Source organism: Aptenodytes patagonicus, chromosome 1 (genome assembly GCF_965638725.1).
Source record: "Aptenodytes patagonicus chromosome 1, bAptPat1.pri.cur, whole genome shotgun sequence".
Lineage (NCBI taxonomy): Eukaryota > Metazoa > Chordata > Aves > Sphenisciformes > Spheniscidae > Aptenodytes > Aptenodytes patagonicus.
The window spans coordinates 79,122,540-79,150,405 of record NC_134949.1 but is presented as its reverse complement, the minus strand read 5'-3'; positions in this window follow the sequence as shown (position 1 = coordinate 79,150,405).

Here is a 27,866-nt window from a genome sequence, read left to right as displayed (position 1 = left end):
GGCCTTCTACTCAAGGCTTTTCTTGGGACCCTTTGTTCTTCCATTTCACCTGAGTATTCCTGGTCCTTCAGCAAGGTCACAGACAAAAGTCTCGACTCAGGGAATCTGTATTTTATTCAATTTATTGCCAATTAACACCAACTTCTGATCATGAGATCAGGTAATTTGAGGGGAAAAAGGAATGCAAACACTTAAAATGTTTTCTTCCCCCTGCCCTAGGCTCAACTTAAACCAAACACTTCTCTCCTTCCTTGTCCCAGCTTCCCCAGTTTTTGCAGAGGGTCACTCTCTGTCCATCCCAATTCCTCTGGTGAGGAGTTGGGCAGCTCTGAAGGTTGGGGTTGTATACCTAACACTTTCTTCCTGCTGCACCTGACTTCTTTACTTCTCTTCCTCTGCTCCAGCACAGGACATCCACAGTCCCCTTGGGGGCATCCCTGCCCTGGTGTGGACCACCATCCTCCTCAGGGGCACCCATGTTCTTGTAAATACATTATAAACTCTACTATCAACATCATCACAGTGTTAATATATTTTCTTTATAAACTCCACCCTTTGTCCCCGGGGATCAGATTGTAAGGGCCGGTCACAGCATGGCAGCAAAACACACATGCACTTACCCTCCCCCTCACCTCTGGGAAACGAGTTACTGGGATTAACATCACCACAGCCTGAATTAACTACCTATCTCAAACTCCTCCTCCCCTTGCCCCTGTAGACCAGATTATTGGGGTTCACATTATATCAGTCTCAATTTGAACTCATTAAATTTCCACCCCTTGACCTGTGAACCAGTTCCTAGGGGTGGGCATTGTAGCTATCTGAATATAAATTGATTACACTTCCATCCCTTGCTCCTGTCAGCTGGATCATGAGGGTTAACATTATCATAACCAGAATATCTAGTGCAAGCTTTGTATCTTGTCTTCGTAAAACATACAAGCAAGAACATCATACCAGTTTAAGCTATTCACTACACCTTAGCATAAAAATAAACTTAGTTCAAAGATTAACATAACTACTGAGGTATTAATGAGTTCATGAGTCCAACAGGGCTTCATCCAGGCCTCAAATGGATGGTGAGCACTGTTCACTTCATAAGCGTGAGCCTTTCACCTTTTGGGGAGTAAAATGATGCACTGAGGGGGGCAGCTCTTCTGGACCTTGCTCCGTGTCCTGTAACATTAACTGAGCTCTCACCTTGCTCCAGCATTTGCAATCCCTTAACCCTCACCTCCCCCTGTTCCTTCAGGAACCTACAGGAGTCCCTGAATGTTAGAAAACCAACAAAAATACCCAAATTGCAAAATATTTGCTTGCATTTACAATTCCAAGCAAAGGAGAGGTTGAACAGAGAGCAGCTATGGTGTTCCATTTTATTTCTTCTTATTCACTATTCAGCTGAATGTGCTAGAGCCACGCTTGCTTTATATAGCCTAGGCTCTGTCTCATTTGACATGCTTTCAGAAAGACACATGAACATTTAGTTAACAGTTGAGTTAAACCAAATGGGATGGTGCAGACAAAACTCTGTAGAAGGCTACCCAGGCAATGCAATTAGATTTAATAAGGCTTACAGCGGAAGAAAGCTACATAGGCACCACACAAACACACATGCAAAAATAGAACAATAATGGGGGGGAGGAAGAGAAAACATGGAAAGCATGTCAGAAAATGAATGGGAAGAACTGGGAGGGAAGGGGGTGACCAGGGCAGGCCTGGAGCCTTTCCTAGTTGAGCAGTACAGGGAGGATCAGGCTCATTCAGAAATATTCTTAGGGCAAACGAGAGGCTAACGTTACCAAGAAGCAACATCTTTAGCTCTCCAGGGAATTTTGGGCACAGGACAGATTCCTGGCTGGGATTCATAACATGTATCTAATCTTTACATCTTTTTTGCCTCAGAAAGAATTGCATTGAATGTACAGGATAGGTTTGCTAGGTTTTTTCCTTCTGCTAGCCTGAGGATAGCATGCTTTTCACAAACTGAAAAAAATTACATATGAGAAGCAGCTGTAGATTATCTAAGTAGTAGCTGTGAACTTGAAAAGAGTGAGGCCTTTTGATCCATTCTCTTGCTGCAAAAACTTAGGCTATTTTGCTTGGCCACAAGACCTGAAACCATCTGCAGCCAGAGTGGAAATTCTAATGATATTCCAGTGAAATAATAATTGTTTGCTCCATAGTTACCTGCATTTATTTCTGCTAAGGAAGGAGACAAGTAATCAGTGGGGGCAATGGGCTTCATAAATCATTTTAAAAAAATCTACATGGTTGAAAACATAAATGCACCAGAAGAGAAGGTAATAAAGGTATTTGTCCTAAGAAAACCCCATAGCTAACAAGGCAGAAACACTTTGCTGCATTTCTTTACTCAGCATGCACATATGGCAAGTGACATTCCTAAATCTTTGCTACGCTTACTTGTTCTTTACATGTGCCAGCTTTTTGCTTTTTCCCGCATTCACAGGAATTCTGTGGCAGCCCTCTTTCAGAAAGATTTGCAGACAAAAGGAACGTGACATATTTTTAGGGGACCTACATCACTTCACGCAGGGCTCCTCCAATCTCTAAGTCAATGCATTCATCTGAGCTGTTCGTCATTAGATTAGGCAAAAAACAAACCGAGAAAAGCTAAGAAGAAATATGATTGTGAATGGGAACGCTGACTTTGATCTACTTGCAAGGTTGCACTGTTCATCCCTCGGGAATACTTAGATGACCTGAGGGTATACCTAGTTATCTGAAGAGAGGCAAGTTTGAGATAAGTGAAATCTAGATATGAGTCTAGATTATAACAGCAACCAAAACATTTGCTGATAACAAAACTTTCAAGAATTGCAAAAGAAAGGATTGCTTTCTACAAAATGAAGAAAGTCTTCTGTTCCCTGTTCGGGATGAAATTCTATAAAAAAATATGTATTTCATACAATGAGCTCTCCAAAAAGAAAGGACATACACTTTACACTTTACACAACCTTTCCTTTTTTGTCTACTTGTAGCTTGGACTTTAGATTGCATTCTGGAAACCACCATTACAAGTAAGTAAATAATAAATTACATTAGTCACTTGTTATTAACTCTTTTTCCATTTCTTGGTCTCCTATTCATGGGTTTAGGCAGAACTCAGAGTAATTGCCTTTAAACCTACAAATAATGTTACTATCAGTGGGACTTAGTGGTGTAGTTTAATATTATTCCTAACCTTGTCTAACTGCAGATGCTGGTCTCTCCTGTCTTGGCTGCACCCTCCCCGCTATTTTCACTGCATCAAATACAGATTTTGCAGCCATGGGTTGAATCAGATCAGTTTGCAGAAAAGAAGCTTCTTGTCTCTGAGATGAGTGAGGTGATCTCCTGCCAGTGAGGCTGCAGACCACCATTTTCAATGCAGAAAGGCTGATGAGGACAAGGCTGCCCTTCTCACCAGCACATCATAAATCAGAGGGGGTACAATGTGAAGTCACACCCTTGGATATCCAAGGAGGGAATGGAAATTATGTGGCCTGGGTACCACATCTCGTTCGTCCCTGTGAAAGCAGCAACATAAATCCCAGGTACAAATATTAACATCGACAACCAATAAACAGAAGGCTGGCAATGTAAGCTGCAGAAATTATTTGGTGAGTAGTTATGAACCACAGAGCCAGTGCTCTAAATTGAAATCAGTTTGTGAAACATTTGGAAGCCAGCAGAAAAAACAAACCCAGGAAGGATTACTTTGGAATGCAATGCATTAACTATGGTTGTCAATCTGTTTTCAATTATAAACTCCTTAGGACATCTAATATGTCTTGTCCTATTCACAACAGAGCAGTGATCATGTTATTAGCTTTCAACAATACCTAAATGATGAGCATGAAATTAAAGCAATGAGTAAACTAGACTGGAACAACAATTGTAATCACAAAGAAATTTAAAAAAATAATTGCAGGTAAATGGTCAGGACATAACTCAGAGATAGGCATGGATCTGCCATGTAAAATGTCGACAGGTTTTAGAAGGGAGGAGCCATAACACACTCTATGAAGTTGAAGTGATGAAAAAGATGAAATAAATTCCCTATTTTATTGCACAGCAATATTTAACTGCTGAGGAATAGCAACAATCATGCAGTATGCCAAAGACACTAAAGTTGTAGGAACTGGAGATCTTGATTCGGCAGGAGCCATGGTGAATAGGGGTACCGTTATGCATATACTTCCCGATACACATGTTCCGAAGGGGTTTTTTTGTTAAACTGCCAGCTGTGATCAAAACCTGTATTCAGCAGGCTGCCACTCTGAGCTACAGCACTCCTAGCAAATACACGAATAAAGACCGTGACTTATAATAAAAAATATTAAATACCCTGTTTTGGGTCACAGAAATAATGGTTATAACAAATCCATATTATTGATGGTAAATTCCTTTATCATTCATCTATAAATTGAAATATAGATTTATGTGTCCAGTGCATTTCAGAAAAGATGCATTAAAAGTGAATTGCTACATCTGTTTTGAGTAACTTGCATGCAATATATGCAGTTAGATGTTTTTCTTTTATTAAAAAGACTTTCTAGAAATGCCTTTTTCTTTTCAGATTGATTTTTCTAACAGTTCATTATTGCCATAACAGGACAGTCTGGAAATTCCTACATAAGCACAGAGGCACCTAACAATAGACACCCATATGTACCTGATAAATGCCACATGATTATCTAGTCTGTGACTTGCGTTAATTCACTTTGCATTGATCATTGTTGATTAGCTCTGGAAGATTTCCAGCTGCCCAAAGTTAGAGTGCTGAAGAAGGCAAAGAGACTTTATCCACTTTTCTTCCAAAAAAGTGTGAGCAAAAAGCAAATCTGTGACAAGCATTCATGAGTAATTCAATTTTACTGCCTTGGCTGAAATTCAGATGATTTTTGAATGGGTGGTCTGCCTGCATCCCACAGAATGATGATACTACATCATAAGAAAAGTATTCACAGGACACAGTAAGGTATGAATAGCTTATCAGTCTAGCTGTGATTGCATCAACTACATCAGATTGTCACTGACAGATCTTTCCTGTGTCTGTACCCACAAAAAGGAGTTGGCTGTGAATACCAGCACTGCTAGAACCACCATGGTAATATGAAAAGTCTGTAGACCATATACAAAATTCTCCAAGGGTAAACCTGATGCATTGCATTTTGGCTAGTGATAGGTACCCAAGAGACCTCAAATTCTCATTTTTACCTCATTTTCCAGTTTCTGGGTGCTCTGTGAAGACGATCAGGCTGTGGATGGAAGTTTTAGAGTTGGCTGGCGGGACGTAGCCCTCTGTTGAAGTTGTGAATGTTACTTCGTACTGTGTAAAGGAACAGCGGGCTAAAAATCATTTAGTCCACCTCCGTTCACAAGCAAAGAACAAAGATGTTAGAACTGAAAGTTTGGCCACAGGCTCAGTAGGCCCGCTAAGACAGAAGCCAAATGAAATGCAACATTTGGATCACAAATGGACTGTAAGTGATGAGCAAGATGCTTGACTCAACTCAGTGGAGAAAGTGAGGAATGGAGAAGTTCAGGAGGTAAAAAAGATTTCAGTTATAGCCCTACTAAGTGAAAGTAGACCTCTGTCTAGAGGAGAGGAGAGGAGAAAATCTGGATGCCGTTGGTGCCAAATTTAGAGTCCTGCAACCCAGCACGAGTGTCAAAGCAGTGGTTCTGCCTCACCCTTTTGCTCATTTCAGCACAGCCATTACACTTACCTCCTTTAACAGTCCCTTTACTCATATTTACAGCAAGTAATCAAATGTTCCCAGCGTTCGGCTGACTGGAGCATTCTGCCTCTCTGAGGCTGTCTCTGACAGTGATTGGCACTTCCTTCCAAAAATGCCTGGAACAAGCATTTGGCTAAACATCAAATTTAATGTCTGTCATCATTAAGACAGTGCAGTGGCTGCTGTTTTAACTGCTTTTCTTGACTCCCATGGTTTCACATAATATCTACAGCTGACCTCTACCAGACACATGGTCCTGTTACTTGCAAAACACAGATGGATTCACTTCATCTTCTAAAGTGTAAACAGTTATTTGGAAGGTAAAAATGAACAGCAATGACAGGAGAAAAGAGCTACGTTTGTATGACTTGGTACAGAAGTGTCATTTGTAGCAATAACATTTGTTCTGACAGAACATATGGAGAATGAAGATAATATCTTTGCATTGCACCAACTTTAATATCAACTTTGGTACCCTATAATTACACAGTGAAATATTGAACCAGAATGAATTCTTCTGAGTCACCCATATAAGAGTTAGTCAGCAATACTCAGCAGAGCTGGCTGGAGCAGAAATAGGTGGGGGAAGGGAGCAAGATGAAGCTATAACAGTGAAAATGCCTGACAAATCCATCACTCAAGTGTTCATCCCTTCTTTTTTCTAACATGATAGGAAATGTAGGATGCTCTGAAGTTTCATCTGGCCATGAATTAACATTTACAGAAGCTGTTGGAGCTCACAGTCAAGCCTCACCATGACATACCAACTGCATAAACATCAGGAGTATCGCATGGACTGATTCTCCAGAGCTTTTCCCTAAACAAAGGTAGGAATCAGTCACAGAAAGGGAATGCAGGCTGGTTAGACCTCAGTACTATCAGCTGGAGAGTTTATAGGAGGTAAGTAGGAGCTGTATACCCAGTTTGCATTTGCTTCGTTGCCCACGAGGTGCCTGACACCTAACCACCCTTAACACCTTTGACCATTCTTTTCTAGATAAATTGTTTGAAAACTTGCCACAGTCACTGTTGAAACACTTCCCTTGAAGGAAAGTCAATTATAGAGTAAGTTTTCTAAGCTGTTCTCTTAGTACACTTATACAAGCTTTTTGCCAGCGCTTCATTAGAAGAAACAGCTGCAGATCAAGTTTTAAAGCATGACTAATACAACACTAGCTCAAGTCTCATCCAGAGATCTGGAGAAGTTCAGCTATACATTCTAGTTCCAATGATTTCATGTTTTATTCAAGAGCCAACCCTAGCCCTCATGCCCCCAAGGAGACCAAACAGGCTGATATACACCACCTAATTCCTCAAGTACAGCTGTGTCCCAGAGCTCTCTCCTCTGGAGAGGCAGCTACTGTGATCATGTCGTTTCCTTTCCCAGCCCTACCTGTGGGAACTGCTCCACAGTCTGTGACTATCAAGTGCCACTTGGTATTGAGACCTGATCCAAGATACCACTGGTCTGGTGGCGTGAGCTGTTTGTCCTGTGCTACTCACTCCTTATTCTGCTAGCCCATCTCTCCCAGGAGTATCACCAGCTGCAGATCCACAGAGACAAGGCAGGTCCCAGGTCAAGCCCTGAAATCAGTCCATGGGTTGAGGTCCAGATCAAGGGTGGTTGCAGCAGTAGCTGTAGACTAGCACTTCTCCAACATAGTTCAGGTGGGAACAAATGCCTCCGGGCTGAGCTTAAATAGAGCCCATGGGTGTGGGTGGAGGCCCCAGGTGAGGCTGGTCAGGGTCATTAAGGCCTATTACTGCCCTCAGGGCCCTGACAGAAATCCTCTCAAGTGCAGTAAAACCATAAAAGCTTTTCAGACCTTCCTGTCTTCCTCCTACCAGAGCGCTGCTTGCTTTTGGGCATAGGGAGAGGACATCACTTCTCTTTTAGGCTTCTGCTGAGGAGTAGTCATGCTTCTGTCTATCCTACCATCCATAGATCTGTGCACAGGTGTGTTCATGATTTTTAGAAATGATTGGTACTGCTTAGCAATGGAGTAGTAACTATCACAGAGAGAAGATGAAATTGAAAACATTCCCTATGTGCTGACATGTAATTCCAAAATAACTAGCTCTAAGGTACCTTTCCTTTTCCCCTGAAGTGCTGCAAACTGGTTGCTGCTGGACACAGAGTGCAGGAACAGCTGGACCATGCTCATGGTGCCCAGTGGACACATACTCCAGTTCTGGCACAATTTGCCACTGGGTGAGGAGCATCAGGCCCCTTTCCTTGTGGGCTGGTACTCTGTTTCAGATCTAGACCTACCTCCGTTACCAGGACTGCTCCTGGTTTTGAACCAGCACTGTTCAAAACATGAATGAAGCATTTGTACTTAGAGCATGAATCACTGTGTCCCCTGTCACAGCTACCTTCCTAATGTCCTTGGTGCATTCCTGTGGGAACGTCTTGATGATCCCCTTCATCTGCTCTAACTCCAGGCTGGCCCTGGACGCAGTAGTTCCCCTCTCCTGTGAATCTCTTTGTATCTAACAAAGCTCACTTTTGGCCAGAAATCCCTGTCACAACAAAGCTGCTGGTACTGTCACCAGTGGGAAAACAGGACTACAGGTAAAGGACCACACAGTGCCGCAGTGTGTTGCATAGAGTTGCCTCCTTGCAATTACATCCCCCTCAGCTGAATGCGCCACAAACCCCTAATCTACCTTCCCGACCACCGTGAAAGGGGAAGAAGAGATTAACTCTAGTGCTGAGATTCACCAGGGGGGCTTGTTTCTCCCCACACTCATCTACTTCACCGGAGACCCATGCCCTGCGGCTGTACTGCAGAGGTGGGCTGTAGCCTCCTCATTCTGCTCTCCCCCCAGTTGTGCCTCTACAGAAGACAGAATGAAATTATGCCCGCAAGGCAGTGGTGGTGGTGGGAGGAACTAATGCCTTTAATTAATTACAATTAATGTGCAAATTAGTGGCTAAAGACTTTTTAAGAGAAGAGTGTTTTATCTCTTAATCTCAATTTTCTGCTTTTTCTGTAGCAGGAGAGGAGAAAATGTGCAGGTTTTTGTCATCATCCCCTTCCTTTAAAAACCCGTTTTCTGCACCTTTTAAGTTTTTCTCCCCTTATTTCTTTCCTTTGCTTGGCAGCGTGCTAAGATTGGGAAAGGATATATGGAGAGACAAAAAGGATATGAAAAAGGGAATACTAGACGGAAGATGAAAGAACATTTTATATGAAAATGTTTGTAAACTGCGTCGGACACACAAAATTATTTCCTTTCAAAACCTGTAGACTGAAAATGACTTAAAGTTTTTTTAATTTTCTTTTTTTTTCCATTTTTAATTTTTCTACCAATTTTGTTGCCAATGTTTCCAGGGACACATTTGTGTAAGAATGACTTTTCAGATGACAAAAACTTGCAAGAGGCAGCCTAGCCTGAAGCAGGACACTTCCAGGAGCCCAACCCAGCAAGGTAGATAACATCTTGATTGTGCTCGGGTTCTTATGTTCCCAGCTGTCACTTTTAATAAACATGTTTCAGATCAAGTCTTACAGGGTGTGAAATACAGGAAAAATAAAGGAGGAGAAATCATCCCTTGGGTACTTTTGAATATAATCAATACACATGAAATATTGCATTGCGACAAGCAGAGAAGGGATAAAATGAAGGCAGTTATAATTTTTTAATAAACTGGTATTAGGGTACATGAAAGCAATATGAGTTACATTATCAGGCAGACTGAAACCATGAATCCCAAATATATATTTCTTCTCCTTGCATCAAGGTATGCTCAAAGAGTCTCTGACACATGAAGCTTGTTTAAAAGGGCCAGAGCCTCAAGCAGCATAGAGTTGCCTCCTTGCAATTAATGGAGCTGTGTCAGATTTTACCACAGAATATAAGACCTTGATTTTTTATGAATGGCATTTAAAATGCAAATAAGTCCAAACAAACGAAAATATGCCTGTGTCTCTTGTTCTGATGTATTAAGATGCGCTCATAAAATTGGATTTCTTTTTTTAAACCACAGTGTTTCCTTCTGGTTTTGATACGGGAAGTGTTAAGATATTTGTGGCCTGAATCCCCACTGCCTCTCCAGGGATCCTGGCAGTAGTGGAGCTGCCTGAACTGCATCTTGTTTGCCAGCTGCCAACAGAGAGAAGAGGGCATCAGGAATCCGGTCTCTCTGTGTCTTTTCTCCTCCCTGCCTGGATACCGGAGAGCCGCATGCGAGTTTCCTCTGATGCCCTGAAAACTTGTGTTACAGACTCCAAAAATATCACCACAGTTGTCAAGAAAGGAAATCAAGTACCCACGTGTCCGACGCAAAAATAATCAGAAAGGGCTATATAGAAGTGGAAGAAAACTGAATAGCTGTTGAGGAGGCCCTACAGCAGAGAAGGTGAAAAGGCCTTTTTTACTGTGCTGTTAAACTTTGATGCATGTGCATTTGCAACAGCAGCAGGCAGAGGCCCTCATGACTGAATAAGCTGAAATTTTCTGTCTGCAGCAATATCACGTTATCATATTCCTGCCTGATGAGGAGCTACGTTGTGGTTCAGGAGATCCAAGGCTTCTGAAGAGACATGAAATAAAGTTCCTGTGGTTTGTGCTCCCTAAAGGTTCCTGAGGACATTTATTAAGAAGGCAGATGTGAACCAAACCATTGTGCCCACTATCACTTTGCACTGAATCTCCGCCTGTACCTAAACTTTATTGTTAAAGATGTATCTGATGACAGTAATTAAAGTCACATTACTGCTAAATGTATGTCATAGTCCTGCTGCTTTTCAGTAGAGGGTAAGGGATTGTACACACGGCTCTGCACAGACACGCTTTTGCCTTTATTTGTAGCCCAACTGACTTATCCCAGTTGACATAGGACTACCCACATGTCTGAGCACTATGGTCAGTTGTGACAATCTTGCCTTCTACATGCTTCAGGATCTTTCAAAAGGAAAGATGTTAAATGGTCTAAGATACAGGAAAAATTTGTCCCTAAATTATTATGGGTTCCTAAGCAGGTGGTCTTCCAGGGATAAAGGAATGAAAACCGGGCTGTGCTGAGCTTTGCAAATGAACAAGAATCCATCTAAAGAGTAGGCAAGTACAAGCTAATCTGCTGAGGAACTGCAGAGTAAGCTCGCCTGACACTGGCATCGCTATTGGAAGGGCAACTGTTTGAACAACTGAAATTTCATGTGAATGGAAGGAGAAGCCTGAGATCTTTTAATATGAATTATTGCCATTCATACGGAATTGCATAAAATGCTTTGGAATGAAAGCTAATTGAAGCTAAAGGGAGCAGCAGAGCTAGTAAACAAAAGTATTCAACTTCTTACCGAAAGGATTGCCCATTTTTTTTTCTCGTTGGAGTCCTAATTCAAAGTTTTGTTTAATTCCCATTGCTATTTTTAAACCAAATTTCAGACTACAGTTTAACAGTCATTGAAATGTTGAGTGTATTGTTTGTGTAGGCGAAAGCCATGAGAAGTACCAAATGAATTCCTACTGGTGATGAAAGCAACTCAAATGCAAAGCAGCCAAATATACTTGGCTGTGACAAAAACCGATGCATATCATTAGACAACTCTGGATTAGATCTGGTTTTCCCAGCTGAAGGTATGCAGTCAAGGACTCCCCTCTCCTTTTTCCCACAGCAGCTCAGTACTGATTCAACAGATGTGATTTGTGTGGTGTGGTATTTGCCAAGTTTGGCTGCAACATCTCGGCTACTGCCCTGGGTCCCAAAGATTTTCAGGGAAGTTCTCTCATTCAAGATCTAGGTCTGCTCATCTTCAGCCGTCAGGTGTGATTCTGGTGCATTGTCCTGGTTTCAGCAGGGATAGAGTTAATTTCCTTCCTAGTAGCTGGTACAGTGCTCTGTTTTGGATTTAGGGTGAGAACAAAGTTGGTAACGCACTGATGTTTTAGTTGTTGCTAGGTAGTGCTTACACTAGCCAAGGACTTTTCAGCTTCCCATGCTCTACTGACTGAGAAGGCTGGAGGTGCACAGGAAGCTGGGAGGGGGCACAGCCAAACTGGCCAAAGGGACATTCCATACCATGTGACGTCATGCTCAGTACATAAACTGGGGAAAGCTGGCCAGGCGGGGACCACTGCTCGGGGACTGGCTGGGCATCGGTCAGCGGGTGGTGAGCAATTGTACTGTGCATCACTTGCTTTGTGTATTATTATTATTATCCTATTATTATTATTTTCATTTTATTTCAATTATTAAACTGTTTTTATCTCAACCCACGAGTTTTTCTCACTTGTGCTCTTCCAATTCTCTCCCCCATCCCACCTGGGGGGAGGAGTGAGCGAGCGGCTGCGTGGTGCTCAGTTGCCGACTGAGGTTAAACCAAGACGTGCATTCAATCAGTATACTCAAGTCTGACACCCCTAATTTTGTTCTGTGGTCCTGACTTCGTGGTTCTGTCCCGAACAACACATTTTTCCTATCTAGTACCTTGAGGAGCTATGATCTCCCTTACCTTAGTTGCTGAGATCTAGGCTTCTCAGCTGGTTCTTCTTCTGGGGACAGTTAGTGAAACAATGGATGCACAAGCCTGTCCTTTCAGGAAAAGTGAAGGGATTACTGAAAGTGAGAAAAGGGAAGGAGGGTATGTACCTGAAAAAGACATCATGGTTCAATGGTGAGGTATGCTGAGTTTTTTCCCAGATTTTGTACTGTCTATATTGGATCAAAACAGGCACAGCCACCCTTAAATGTAAAAATAGGGCACTGAAGTAAGAAAGTCAGTCTTTGGTCCAGACTGAAGTGTTTCAGCAAACTGGGAAAAAGCAAATGAAGAGGAGGGATGGCTTTACTCCTAGGAACATTAAACATACTTGAGAAAGGATGTCGGAAAGATCAGGTCACAGAGCTCAAACCATTTGCTAAAGAAACTCAGCAAACACATTGCTGAAGGTGCCACTCCACTGAAATGCCTAATAGGGTTGTAATGGGAATAAAGATGATTTCCAGGGAAAGATGGATAGTCTATTCATGGGTTCAGGAATGCTTTCTGTCCAGAAGTGGAAATATTAAAACAAAGACTTAAGAAGTGAGGGTCATTATAGACTATAAAAGACCCACAGGAATGTTAAATTCTTGCTGGATTTTCCTTAAGTCCCAAACGAGGGTCTGGATGATGTGTATGCTTTTAAATGTGGTCAATCATCTTAATCCTGTTCTCACTCAATACCAAACTGAAAGGAACAGAAAGTTGAGCATAAAGTGTGGAACAGTTTGGCTCTTGCCATGGCTTCTGTTGTCACTTTATATGATGGGTTAGAGGGTTCAGGAATAATTGAGATCCCAGATAATCATCAGGTGGGGTTCTCCTTCCAGTCCTCGGAAGACCATCTCCTCACTCTGACATAGAACAAGTCCTTGACATCAGTCTGTGCCTCTGCTGGGATTCTCCTTTTCTGGAAGCAGTATTGAATAAAGCCAGGATTGTCTTAGCTGTATTTGCCTTGGGATAACTCACCTGCACAAGCTATTACAACGTAAACATAAGAAAAGCAAGTGTTAGTGCTGAAGACAAAAATATGAGCTATTGTCATTACAATTTTACAGAGGTACATTCTGCAATAGCCTAAACTCATCTTTGATCTCATAATGTGTAAGGTGCCAGCCTATCCAGTTGTGAAAACCCTGCCTCTGTCAACAGGGGTATCATAGCCGTCTCTAGGATGTAACACTGAAACAATACAGCCGGCAGGAAAAAGCCTTACAGCTTTCTGGCATGAGGTCTTGGACATTTTGAAATCCCTTCCAGTGTCAGAAATAAACCCACAGCTGCTAGGTGTGATAACTAATGCTGCTGAGCAAAAAATAAGGGACTGCAGAGTAGTCCCAGAGAGCTACAAGACACACTGCTTGCTGCAGAGGAAAAGGAATAGGCATGAGAGTCACAGGCTGCCATAGTTGAGCAAATGAAAGCCTATCTGAGAGCAACCAAAAGGAACTTTCTGCTATCAGACACCAACAAAGAGAGCAAAAATAAAACAATCCCATAACATTTTCTCCAGGGGTGGAGGTGTAATCTGTCCCATTTTATGCACCACCACCAGACTTTAAATTGATCAATTTTCTACAAAAATCTGGTGTCACTGAGCTGAGTTTCTTCATCTGTGCCAGGTGCTTATGTTGTTTTCTTAAGCCCATGAACAGGTTCTTTTGTTATCTCTAAAGTATGCCAGCACCCTATCCAGCTTTGATTTTTCACCTCTAAGGGAATACAGGGCACAAACTGCCATATGGTGAGGCAATTGCCATGCTACGGAGGAAACCAAGGCAGCATCTCACATCAGTTGCTACCCCAAGGTGAATGCCATCATGGACACTTGTGATGGTGGTTCTCCAGGCTCTCCTAAGATCCACTCTTAGTTATTACTGTCCTGCCCATGTCAGCTCTTGCCCTTGGCTGGGGATTGCCTTCCCTTGGCCCAGCATGCACTGCTGACACTGCCTGTGGGACCTCCGGCACTGCCAAGCTCTGGTGCTTGAAATACTTCCCAGCTGGGCCCCAACAAGCCCATCTATCCTCATGAAGCCAGCCACCTGACTTCGTGGCCACACCAAGCCTGAGACCTCAGATTTGAGTCCTGATGACTACACAAGGAGGTGAATGCACCTCCTTAGCACACGACAAGAGCCCGACACACCAGCTGGGTTACCTTCAGATCCCTCCTGGGCCATGTCCACAACCTCAACAAAGAACAGGCAACTTTGCCCTACAGCAGAATCAGGGCAAAAGCACTGTGAATCTGTCAGGGTACAAACCTCAGCAGAGCTGCCTGGCTTGCTTCAGCTGCATACAGAACCAGTGCAAATGTTTGGAGGAAGAGAAGAGAGCGTGACAGCATTATATGAAAACGAGGAAAGGAAATGCTCTGAACACCTCACCCAGCATAACCAAACATGATTACTCATCTCAAGGTTAGGGTAGACAAAGTGGTAAGCATTGAACACTTAGCCTGACGCAGGTATGGATGGCTTCCTTTAATATGGCACAGCCCTCTGCTTTACATAGACCAGGCTGCACAAAGACCCGGGAGCTCCAGTCCCTCTTTCTCAGTCCCACTGAGGTGGTACGAGAAGGTCTCCTCTTGGATGAGGCCTTGGGCCATGTGGCTTGGTCAAGAAAGGTGGTGTGTCCTAGCTCATGGACACCACGGTATCTAATGCTGAGGGGGAATGTTTCTTCCCTCCCCTGATGCCCAGTTCCAGTGTGAAGCGTCGTACTACTCTGGGCCATTTCATTTTGTCATTTATGCCTGTGCTTTTGAATCTTCGATCTTCCTCCTTCTCCTCCTACTGCCCCAGGTTTATTTTTCAAGGTGTGCAGAGCTGAAGGCAGCCTGTCTTTTGCATTTTGGCTGCCTTTGGCAGTGACACAAACATACAGCTGTTTTCCTAACGGTCAGGAGGCAAGTGCATGAGGAGCTGCGCCCAGAGAAGCAGGCTAGCAGGATCCCCTCACTTTCCAAGCCCATCGACTGCTGGAGTAAGAGGCAGGCACAGGAACAGCTTGGCGTTGGACGGCTGCCACTCTGGGTCACCATGCAAGGGCCATTCTCCCCAAGGTGTGGCTATCTTTTTTTCCAGTAAAGGTGAAAAACAACTCATTGCTCAAGTCCTTTTCCAAATTTCCCTCATTCTGAAGTGATGCAATAAAGTGGCCTGGCATGACTGACCGTGGCTGGGGAAGCCCTCTCGTTCCTGAAGCCTAGTTTTTATATGGTGTTAGTTCAGACCAGATGACACATTATGAAGAGACTCAACCTCAATACAAATTGGCCCAGTGTCATTCATTTCAGGGTGGTTTTGTTTACTGAACATTGGAAGTAAATGTATATTTGTGCTATTCAGACTGGAAACATATAATAAAGAGATGAAAAAAAAAATTATCAGAGCTCTGATAGGAAAAGTTTAAGCCTCTATCACTATTAATACAAAGACAAAATATTATTTTTGATGGTAAAGAACATTCACTTGTAGTAACAGAGCAATCTGCAATAAAACCTATTCTTGTGTTTGCAAACATCTGAACAACTCTTCTTAAAATGCAAAAAGTGCTTACAGTGCATGCAGTCCCACTCTTTCCTATGCATTCCCACGCATGTCTTGTGATCTGGACAAACAATTTTATACCACTGTTCAGTCATTCTGATTTCAAAAAGAGTCAAACAGTATTTGCAGACTTATTTATTCCATAAATTTAAGTCCATTTTCCTTGAATTCTAATGCTGTTAACTCTTCCTCAGGGGAAGATCTGTGCTTGTATAACATTGAAGTCAGATGTGCGTTGTGCATAACAAATTCCAGGACACAATGTCTAGCTTGCAGGAACCTGAACAAGCACATAACTAACTATAAGCTGAGAATAATACAGCTTACTATGTATGTAAGAGGCATAGAAAAATATGACCAGCCATAAACTGACTATCCTGTAACTACTCCATAATAATATATACAGTAAGTTGTTAAAATGGCCTTGAGGCAGCAATGGGTGTTGAGGGCCATTCCTGGGTGATGTCTCTGTCCCCAGCTGGAGGTGGAGGGGAGCCATGGCAAGGACGTGCCTGCACCATCTCTGTCTCCCATGGGTGGATGTTGCAGCCCAGCTGCAAGGAGTGGGCCAGGGGGTGATACACGGTTGCCCTGGTGCCTTTGGTCTCATCCTCAGGGGGGTCCATGTCCACGGGTTGTGTGGTGGCAGCGGTGGCTGCAAGGAGAGTGGCACATTTGTCCCAGGCAGTTTTCCCATCTTCCCTCTTCCTCCTCCTTTGTCAAAGCTGCTCTGCTTGGCTCACAGTGTGAGCCCTCTCTCACCACAAGCCCTGGTAACAGCTCTGGAACAGCAGGCAGTGAGGTCACTGGTGACACAGGAAGGCCATGGCGATGTCATACCTGCCTTGGTCCTGCAAAACCAGGGGGATCTTCGTGAACTCTGCTCCATGGGAGCATCCTCAGGGCCAATGAGTGTCCTTCACTGGGAGTGGGGGCTGAGGGCTGCCCTCCTGGGGGCCCTTCTCCTGGGCCATGTCACTTCCCGGAAAGGCTGCTCCTGCACCAGAAAAATGCTCTCGGCCTCCCTGTGGGGGTCATGGGCTCTTGCTCAGGGTGCATCTCCTTGAAGGTCATGACCAAAGACATTAATGGGTATGAGCCCTAGGACTGACCCTGAGGGGTCAGGGAGCAGCCTGGTGTGGGGGGCTGAGCCCAGCATAGGCCATGCCATACCCTCACCCCCGCAGTGTGCTTTTGGAAAGCCCAAAATCCAAAATCAATTTTGTTTTCTTAGTATAAATCAGACACCTGAAGAAACCAGACTCTTTTAGTATTTGCTTCTGCTTAATTTAAAAGTATTTTTCTGGCCAATAAAAGTGACATTTATTTCATACAAAATGTTGGCTTCACTACTCCTACTTCAATCGATGATAGTGTCTTTTCAGAGGAATTTACCTAATCATACCTCTTTTAACTAAATCAACAATGCAGTTGGATAATTACAGTGTAGCAGAGCTAGTTAAACCAGAGCATCTAAAAACAGTACTGCTGAAATCAGAAAACTGAGATAGTTTCAAGATACCTCCTATTTACTAGTCAAAAAACAAGTGAGAAAACGGCAGTTGTTCTGGGCTCAGTAAACAGCCATCAAACACAGCCCTGAAGAAATGGTTCTTGACTCTACCAGGAAATGAATGGAAGAAGGACAAAATTCAGCAACTGAGAAGCTCACACACAGGTACCAAGTAAAATCATTAGCTGGTGTTATTTCAGAAATGAGTTTCCACAAACACACCAAAAAGTGGATTTTTCTGCCTCAAGAGGCTGATATACCGACACGAGCAGATATTTTCCATTTCATTCTCTTTACCATAGCATTGGTGCTCAGAAGTCCCACCAGTGATGGGAGAAAGGAAATCCACAATAAAAGTCTGTGCTTTGAAAGAACTAATAATAAAAATGCCAGATTGTTTAGGAGAGGTGAGCGAGTTGCATGGTGGCAAACAGTTTCACTCAACATTAGACATGGGGTGTCTCAAGACTGGAGACAGAAAAAGATGTAATGTCTCCAACAAAAAGTCTCATGCTCTTGTTTCAGGACTATGACTGCAACTCAGCAGAGCTTTGAATCACACTTGGTCAAAACTACTGAACATCTTTGGCAGTGATGCAGCCTCTCATCACCATTTGTTTATCCCACTACCACATGTAGAGATTTGGGTGTTTCCTTCCATTTACAGTTCATTACCTCTAAAATTTCATGTTTGCACTGGTCAATATTTAATACCCCCAAATGAGTTATTTGTGGTGAGCTCAGACTATTGGACTAAGGGTTTCCAAATGCCAGCTCATGTTATTCCTCTGCAGTACCCTTTCACATGTAGAGTGCTTTAATAATTATTCATCTAAAAATGTAATTGGAGAGCCTGGTGTACCACTGATCCATGGTTTCTTCTAGTCAATAAAGTGCGATGATATTCCCTGGCCTTTTTGTACTGCTGTTAGCATCAAAAGTACCATGATAAAGCTAACCTTGCAGAGGATGCAAAAAAGTAATAGAACTGTTATTGCCTACTGCTGCCTTTGTACCCTTTGAGCAGTTCAATATGAACTGCGGAGGAGGAGAAGCAAAAAAACCCAAACTACTTTGCTGTAAATATATGTTAAAATAAGACCCACATAATACAAAAGATTTTTTGTGGCTTAAATTTTTGACGATGTTTGCTTGAAACCCAGAAGAAGCCAGAACTTCCTTGACTTGCAGATAATATAACACTGACTGAGTACAGGTACTAATTTGTATACGGGACACATTTTTCTTTGCTGTTATTTAAAAGCAGTGTCAGTCCAAAGCATCCGGCAAGATGTGTATCAGCAAGCCTGTGACTCCCTGGCTTATGGTTCCCATTGCAGTGGGTCCCACCGGGTGAACCAGAAAGGCCTCTGTGCTGGTTTCTGTACCAGGCATGGTGTCCCTGGCGGAGTTCCTGTTGTTGCAAACGCAGAGGATATCGCTCTCCCACATGAAGCAGAAATGATCTTGGATGTTTGCGCAGTTCAAAATTCATGAGAAACAGAGTTATTCAAAGTGATGTGAACACTGTCAGTATCAAAGTTAACAGTTCATAACTTTTGTTCATGCATAGCAGCTGGAACAAACAAGGAGTAAGCAAAGGTTTGGTTCGGCCCTGTCCAGCCACACCAGTTAAAATTCAGAAGAATGGCAGAGTAGCACATAAATAAAATTTGCAAATTATGCTAGATTGGGAAGAACTGGAAAAACACCGAAGTTAAGGAAATAACAGGTAAGGAATCCTAGGGTCTTGTAAGGGACAGGATGGGCTTGCCAATAGTTACGATCATTACCTACAAAAGCATTTGAAGCACGTAACCATCAAGAGTAAAATCCCAGCTCCCTGAATCAGCAGAAACATTCCTACTAATGAAAGTGAAACGACAATTTAATCCTGAACATGAAGATTAATTTCCCATTAGGCAAAGAGGACTAACAAGGTAAGGAAAAGAGAATTCACTTAAAAATGATGCGATTGCATCAGGCAAAATTTCCTGCTAGCAACATATATGCAACAGCATTATGCTCTGCCAAAGGAAATACTCAAATCTTAAAATGGACTGGACTAAGCTTTGGAAAACATACTGTCTTGGTAAAGGTTGAATTATTCCTTTATATTTCTAAACTTGTTTGACAAACATAAAAGAAAAAAGGTTCTAGGATTTGATCCTAAGTTTATATTCAGGCTCCAAAATAAGTGGTATAATTTTCATAGATTTTTTCAGTAGGTGTACATAGTACTCGGCACACTGAAAAGCAAGCACTTACTTAGGTTTGTACATTGAATCACAACAAATTTTTATTTTGGCCTTCAAATGTCAAATTCTGACTTGTCCAGGTTTTCAAAAAATGTTGCTGCTAAGCCTAGCAGACTTTGATGCTTCAATTTATTGTTCCCAGCTCCAGCCAGCTGAAATGGCCATTGTTGTGCACAGAAAAATGTTGCATGCTACATGTTCAGGAGATAGGGATCAGATGGAAAAACTAGGGACAGATTAGTAGTGCTGGAATAAAATCTTTCACGACAGTTTTCTGGATGGCTGGCAAAAGCCTGCATAGGCGAAAAAAATTTGTTCTGAGATGGAAACTAGTTACCAGCATTTAGATAGAAACAATACAAACAGGAAAACAAACAAACAAAAAGAATTAAAAAGAAAAAAATTGAAAAAAGATTTGGGCAGCATGTCTGTCCCGATTCCACAGAGGATGCTGTGAACCGTCTCTATCGTCTGCCTAGACATTACTCCTAGACATTCTTCTTTTCACATTTTTAAGGTCCATGGTACAGGTCTTGGGGATGTTAGCCAAATGGAGAATTTTAGCATGTGCCTTACAGGATGAAGGAGGCTGATTGCTCCATCTAACACACCACATTTGTCCTTCCATCCCTATTCCTACTCCTCCCTTCACTAGATACATCAGGACCCCCATCCCCAAAAGTAAAGTACAATCACACAAAAAATCTGATTGTTCTTTGGGAAGTTATGTTTTCTCAAGCTAGACAGATGTATCTCATTACATACCGTTTTTCACATTTCAAGTACTTGCAGCCAAAACATGCATTAATCAAATTAGGAGAAACAAAAATGCCATCCTGAAAATGTTCTTTATAGTCCTCAGCCTCTTGAGGTCTACAAAACTTCTCTTTTGCCGAGTCTGACTAGAATAATATTTTTCTTGTACTTCTTGCTTTATGCAGGACTGCCTGTTGTAAAAAAGGAACGTATTTTTAATATAAGAAGAAAACTCCCTGCTCAGAAAAGAAAGAAATTCCAAGTCTGGTCAAGGGGTGTTTTTCCACTGACAGCACTGGGCATTTGAGCAGCTCTTTAATTCCTCTGCTATAGTAATTCTGAAAGAACGGAGGTAGAACTGCATTTCCCTACAGGCCTACTGCAGATTGATTAACTTTTGCTGCTTGGATCCAGGATCAGAGAACTAAGAGAAGGCAGTGAAGCAATGTAAAAACCTCATACCTGCAAACCTCCAAATCTAGTTATGTCTAATATTACAGGTGAGCTGACATAACATTTTCTCCTTATTGCATTATATACTTATAAATAAGAGCCTGAAATGGTTCCTTTTTAAATTCAGTGACAAACTGGTTACTAATGCTTTCTAAGTATTAAACCCACTTAGAAAATCTGTCTTCGAATTTGCAAACTTTTACAATGCCTTGAGTGTGGATCTCACCCATGAAGCAGTTCCTTCAGCCCTAGGACTTACATGTACCTGAAAACTTGAAGTGCTTTGAAAATTTTTCATGCTGTCTCGACTTTTCTTTAACTGAAGTCCAGAACTACTGATGATTTTAATGATTAATTCACCTCAGCTGACTCAGGATAGTACACATCAGAAAATCCCTCTTCATTCCTATATTGCATGGAAACAGAAAATGCAAACTCACTTCTGAAGATAGGTGGGTTTGAACACGACAGGCTGGAAGGTTATGAGCAGTGTAACCCAGCAAACAGGAGCTTGTACCCAGAATAGTTTTCTCAGTGCCACGATGCCTAAGTATAGCAGACTTTGACTTCTGTCAGATTTTCTTCCCACTACATGCTGAGAAGAAAGCTCTCTATTCCTCTGCTTACATGGAGGTATTCATTGTAACGGAACTGAAAGTCAAATCTAAACAACTACAGCAAAAATTGAAGCAAATCACAGGGCCCCACAGTTCATGAGATCTGGAAAGGCACCAAGCTTTTGTAAACAAACATGGTTTATTACTCTTGCTATTAGCAAACAACACATCATAGTTAATATTGTAAAATAATCTGTAATTGTAACTTCCTGTTTTCACTTCCCTAAAATTGTCTTTAAAGGATCAATTTCACATGAAAAGTTTCTTAAGTTCAAGGAATATTTTATCACTTATATTTGAAACTATATTTGAGCAAATTACACCTTTAAACAATACTGTTTTCCAAACTTTAAGTGCTTGCCAAACCATGCTAAGATAGCAAGTGACTGAGAGAATGAACTCTTGGATGTGTTAAACGTTAAAAATAGATGGTTTCTGCAGCTGGCCTTAACTGTAAAGCACTCGCACCACATTAGAAAAAAGGCAGAAGGACTTTTCCACCCCATACCCCTCCACGGAAGCTCATAGCTGAACAATGCTTAGAGAGAAAAACTTGAAAGGAAATGTCCAAAAATAGTTGAAAATGGTAGAGATGGCAAAGGTGTTTGTTCCTTCAGGCGATTCTGATGATGCATGAGGGATACACACCAGCTGAAACAACGAAGCAGCATGCAAACAAGCAGGACACTGAAAGCCCAAGTGTACACACAACAAGCTACAAACTTCCCCAGCACCATGCAAAAGAAGAAAATTAAATGTATCCAAGTAAAACCAAGCTAAAATGATGAGACTGCATATTCCCAGTATTCCTACAGCAGTTTAAATTGTAAGCAGACTACCTGGAAAAGAGGCTGAGATTTCACTCAGTGCTTACAACACAGAAGTTAGTGGCGACAGCTGAAATAAGTGCATTTTTTAACTTGGTGGCACTAAAACTGGCACAAATGAGTCATAGAACGGATGCACAAGGGAAACCAAAACACGTGCCCACATCAGACAATGCACTGTCACATCCTCGCAAGAGTTGCTAAAAGATTATCAGGATGTTTTTTGCATAAAGATAGTTTCCAAATACGTTTCAGCTGGGATAAAATGATTCCGAGAGTAGAACAGCTGCTGCTGAAAATAACAATTACATGCAAAGAAGTAAGTAATGGGAGTAATAAAGCCAATGGAATAATGAGAAATCTTTCCTGAAGTGCTACAGCCCATGTTAACTGCATATTAGATATTGAGGAGTCAGGCAGCTTCACCTTTGCAAAGATCAAGCAGGTCTGTGCCCTAAAAAGAGCTCCTTCCTAAAAGTCAAAGGAGTATTACGTAACTTGGCCCAACCCAGAGTACTGCCGGGAGTTCGCGCCAAAGAGAGTTAATGGAGAAAAAATACAGTTATATCATCAAATTTGGACACCACTCAGTAGATACAGATGGTTGAGAGGGTTGTTTAGAGATCAAATTGCCAGCAGAAGACTATCAGAGTTGCCAGGAAGATATGTTAATAGGTCTCACAGGGATCAGCATCATTGTTTATCATGTTCTTGTATAAAAACATGGGAAAAAAAGGAGCAGAAGCTACAGAAGGTCATGATCATAGTACCACTTCTCCCACAGAAGACGCTGAGGAACTAACCAAAAACTGAAGAAAGAAGAGGTAAAATTTTGATCAAATGTATAACAAAGCTGTTCTGGCTCACTTTTACAGGTTACATTTTAGCCCCTCAAAATTTAAAAACTGCAGAACAGCTTTCTGCACCTAATGATACTAAATCAGTTAGGGACCATTGGAGTTTGTAAATTATCTGAGAACTTATCTCCACAGTCTCTTAGATGTGTGGAGATCGAGGGGATCTTTTATAAAATCCACGGGGATGTTATAAAAGCCACGTCCCACCAAATGCCTTTGATGCATACTCTTGAACCGTCAATGCTCCACTTAAGAGCATTGCCACTTCCTTACCAGTACCTACATGCAGCACAGAAATAAGGCAGCTGCACAGGCGTAAGGTAAGTTTTATCTGACGCCCTTAAATAAGCCAGTTATATGCCATTTTCATAGCAGGAGCTGGAATGAATTATTTATAATGCAGATTTTCATGAGTTCATGTCCAGGATGGCATGCCACTAGGTCAAAATGCCTATTTGTCTTTCAAGAATACTTGAACCATTTGAAACAAATTGAGCAAACAAGACAAAAATCGTATAAAAGAGCTGTGAAAAATAGACCACTGATAACTCTTGACACACTAGAGCATTTCTAGAGTTGAAGACTTTATTTGGTAAGCAACTTGTGATTCAAGATCCCGGAGACAAAGCCAAGTGGGGGAAATGGAGGCCAACTGTGTCTCCAGCTGACCTTTATGCAAAGCAGAAATGGTCTTTCCTGCTGAAAACTGTCCAAGTGATTTCGTTACTTTTCTTCTCAGATGTCTGGGAACCAGGAGTTGGAGTGTCCATCACTACTACAGTGCTCACTCATTGTGGACAAAGCAATGACATATCCTAGCTGATGTAATGCCCAACCAGTACAGCATTGCAAGACAGACAGTCGGACAGCTTTTTGGTAGTATTTTCTAGGAAGTAGGAGATAAGTCATCCTCTCACCCCTAAGGCACTGTCAGTCACAAGGCTACAACAAAACTAAACCGGCAGTTTTAATGACATTATTTTAGAAAGCTGTAGGCTGATCTCTTCTAGGAAGGAGACCAATATTGCAGATTGTTTGATGAAAAGGAACAACTATACCTTGTTGCCTGTAGGAGCATTACTGAACCGGTATTGGTGGCTTGCTTGTCAGGGAAGAGTAGCAAAGAGGTCTGTGCTGCACATAGAATGCTAATGGACGAGCAAATCTCTCCAAAATCTTACTTTTCAGTTATTTACACAGGCAGAAGTACAAATATTATAAACCATGAAATACATATTCAGTTTAATCTGATCACTTATTGCAATCCATGAAATATACGTTCAGTTGAATCTAACCACTAGAAAGCAATGAAGAGAAAATGAAGAATGAAGATACAAGGATCAAATATACTGAAGAACTAGAGAGCTGTGAATGCCTGCCATGACTGTGGCATAGGCGACTACCCATAACTGTCACTATAGATCAAACATATAGATGCGGTTCCCATTTCAGCCTTCCATCATACAAGGAAGCAGTGCCCAGAGATGAAGTCAGAGCAAAATTCTTTCCGACTCGTAACACTGCCTAGAGCACTGGACCAGGGTACTGGACACGTCCATAATCTTCCTAGCTCTGCTACTGATGTGTTGGAGCCTGGAAAGTTCCCCATTTCTAACCCAAGGTATTATATTGGTTTCAAGCGTAAAATGCTCTGAAATGTGCAGATGAAGACTCTAAGAGTGATGTGTTGCAATTGTGAGTTACGACAGTACAAAAAAACCTATTGTAAAATGCTCTGTTCACACTTCTGAATATCCACAAAAATGGAAGATTTAAAGTCTATAAACTTCTTATTAAGAAGCATGTCATTTGCTAGTTTTGATTTTTTTTAAACAAAAACCACACAGAATTCATTTTTCCCAGAGCCCAGCTAAGCCTTGCCTATGTAAGCTCTGTGCACAGTTTTTTCCCCCAACTTGCGGCTACAGCTGGAACAGTTTCCACGAGACAAAAGAGGAGGTCAGAAACTGCAATGCTTCCCATTTTAACAGCAACACTAGCTTGGCTCTGTTGCTCACATCCCTTATTTTCTCCTCCTCCTTTTAGTTACTTCTCTAGTGTGGAAACACCTCTTCATCTTTGCTGAATGCTCACGCTGTTTGTGGCTCAGAGGCCAGTTTTCTCTTTGAAGCACAGATCAGTGCTGTGGAGACAGGTATTTCTTAGGAAATGTTAAAAGAAGTGGACGCATCTGTCTCTCTCAGACGGGGCAGTCACGATCTGCAGCACAGACAGTTTTTTCTCTTTTGCAGAAACTTCAGCTGAGTATTTCTGCTTTCTCCTTAGAGCTACTGCCCCACGCCCCTTCTCTGTCTCCATGGCTTCCCTCCAGTGTGACCACTTTTCTCCCTGCTCCAGTGCCAGTCCAGTGCTGCTCCTGAAGGACATGGTTACGCAGTGCGTGCAGTACCTTGCAGACACTGGAGACAACTTCACACCGACCGACCTCTGGCTCCGAGAGAAGGCTAGTCGCAGCAACGTGGCATTCGGACAAGGCCACTGCCTCAGCATCTCCCCAGGCTCTCCAGCAGCTTTTGCCACTTGTACCCGCAACGGTTTTACAGAGGGCAAGGAAGGGGTAGGAAGAAGGCGGCACCAACAGCCTGAGAAAACAAGTAATAGCCTTCACTGGAATCTATGAACCCACTCCTTTCTCCTAGAAATTTGTCCCAGTTGTAATAAATGCAAAGCCATTCGTTGCTTCAGAAATCTCACTGTTTACGATTTAAATAATTTGTGTCATATGAACAAAATTATCTAGGAACACAGAGAAGAAAAAAGAATGCTAGAGGAACTGTACGTGTAAGTTAGTGGTCAGGGATTTGAGTCACAGCTGCACAACTGACGTGACATAGTCGGCACAAGCAGTCTAGCCAAATGATCTGTTAATATAGCTCTTCCTATAAGAAAGAAACAAACAAAAAATTGAGTCCGAAAAGATTCTCGATACTTTCTCCTGGTTTTGTTTTTTTTTAAATTTGACATTTCCAAAGAAAATGTGAGTTCATATGTAAAATTCAATCGCAATACTCTTCTGAAATGTAGAAAGAATAAATAGTCAAGAAAACGGGCAATTGACAAACAACCTGATGCAGTTTTTCTTCTCTAAGTTTAGCAAAATATTTTCAAATGTTGTAAATTAACATTTAGCTGTATTGTCTGTTCTTACAGGGTCTCAACAGGCTGTCACAAACAGTAAACAATAGGATGTCAAGCAATTGGCGACGAGCAGCATCCCACAGGGGTCTGTATTGGGACCGGTACTGTTTAATATCTTCATCAATGACATAGACAGTGGGATCGAGTGCACTCTCAGCAAGTTTGCAGATGACGCCAAGCTGAGTGGTGCAGTCGACACGCCAGAGGGACGGGATGCCATCCAGAGGGACCCGGACAAGCTGGAGAAGTGGGCCCATGTGAACCTCATGAGGTTTAACAAGGCCAAGTGCAAGGTCCTGCACCTGGGTCAGGGCAACCCCCGGTATCAATACAGGCTGGGGGACGAAGGGATTGAGAGCAGCCCTGCCGAGAAGGACTTGGGGGTACTGGAGGATGAAAAGCTGGACATGAGTCAGCAATGTGCGCTCACAGCCCAGAAGGCCAACTGTATCCTGGGCTGCATCAAAAGAAGCGTGGCCAGCAGGTCGAGGGAGGTGATTCTGCCCCTCTACTCTGCTCTGGTGAGACCCCACCTGGCGTACTGCGTCCAGCTTTGGAGCCCTCAGCACAAGAAAGACATGGACCTGTTGGAGTGGGTCCAGAAGAGGGCCACGAAAATGATCAGGGGGATGGAACACCTCTCCTGTGAAGAAAGGCTGAGAGAGTTGGGGTTGTTCAGCCTAGAGAAGAGAAGGCTTTGGGGTGACCTTATTGCAGCCTATCAGTACTTAAAGGGGGCCTATAAAAAAGATGGCGGCAAACTTCTTAGCAGAGCCTGTTGTGACAGGACAAGGGGGAATGGCTTTAAACTAAAGGGGGGTAGATTTAGACTAGATAGAAGGAAGAAATTTTTTACGCTGAGGGTGGTGAAACACTGGAGCAGGTTGCCCAGAGAGGTGGTGGATGCCCCATCCCTGGAAACCTTCAAGGTCAGGTTGGACGGGGCTCTGAGCAACCTGATCTAGTTGAAGATGTCCCTGCCCACGGCAGGGGGGTTGGACTAGATGACCTTTAGAGGTCCCTTCCAACCCAAACTATTCTATGATTCTATGATTCATCAAGAAGTGCAGAGGCATGACAAAAGCCTCATCCACGTACCCTCTTCTGGAACACATCTCATCTTGGGACAATATATAATGTATATGACTAAAAGCACAGTGCACAGGGAATGTAGATAAAATACTCCTCTTATTCGTTACTGTTGTGAACTTTGTAGCCCACAAAAAACCAGGATTGTATTTCTTGCCCTCTTCCTGACACTACAATGTACAAGATGATGTCTGTTTACAGGTTAGAGGAAGCATAGCTCCAAGTAGATACTGAAGCAGCCATGCTGTGAAGCACAGATACATTTCACGTGCTCACTCTGTTTAGCCATATGTTATTTTTATATTGAGTTAGAATGAAATCTGTCCTAAAAATCATTGATGTGTAGTTGCCATTGCAAATGTGGTAGTATGCTGACAGCACCCTTCAAAATGTCCCTGAAAAGGAGCAGGATGTAGGAGGAAAGAGTAAATCAAAAGGATACAAAAGGCACAGGAAGGTGGCAGGTGGTCCAAGAAAGTACTGAGGGCCTTCATATGTGCTGCAGCATACTTTCTTTCATTGTAATGAAGAAGAAACTT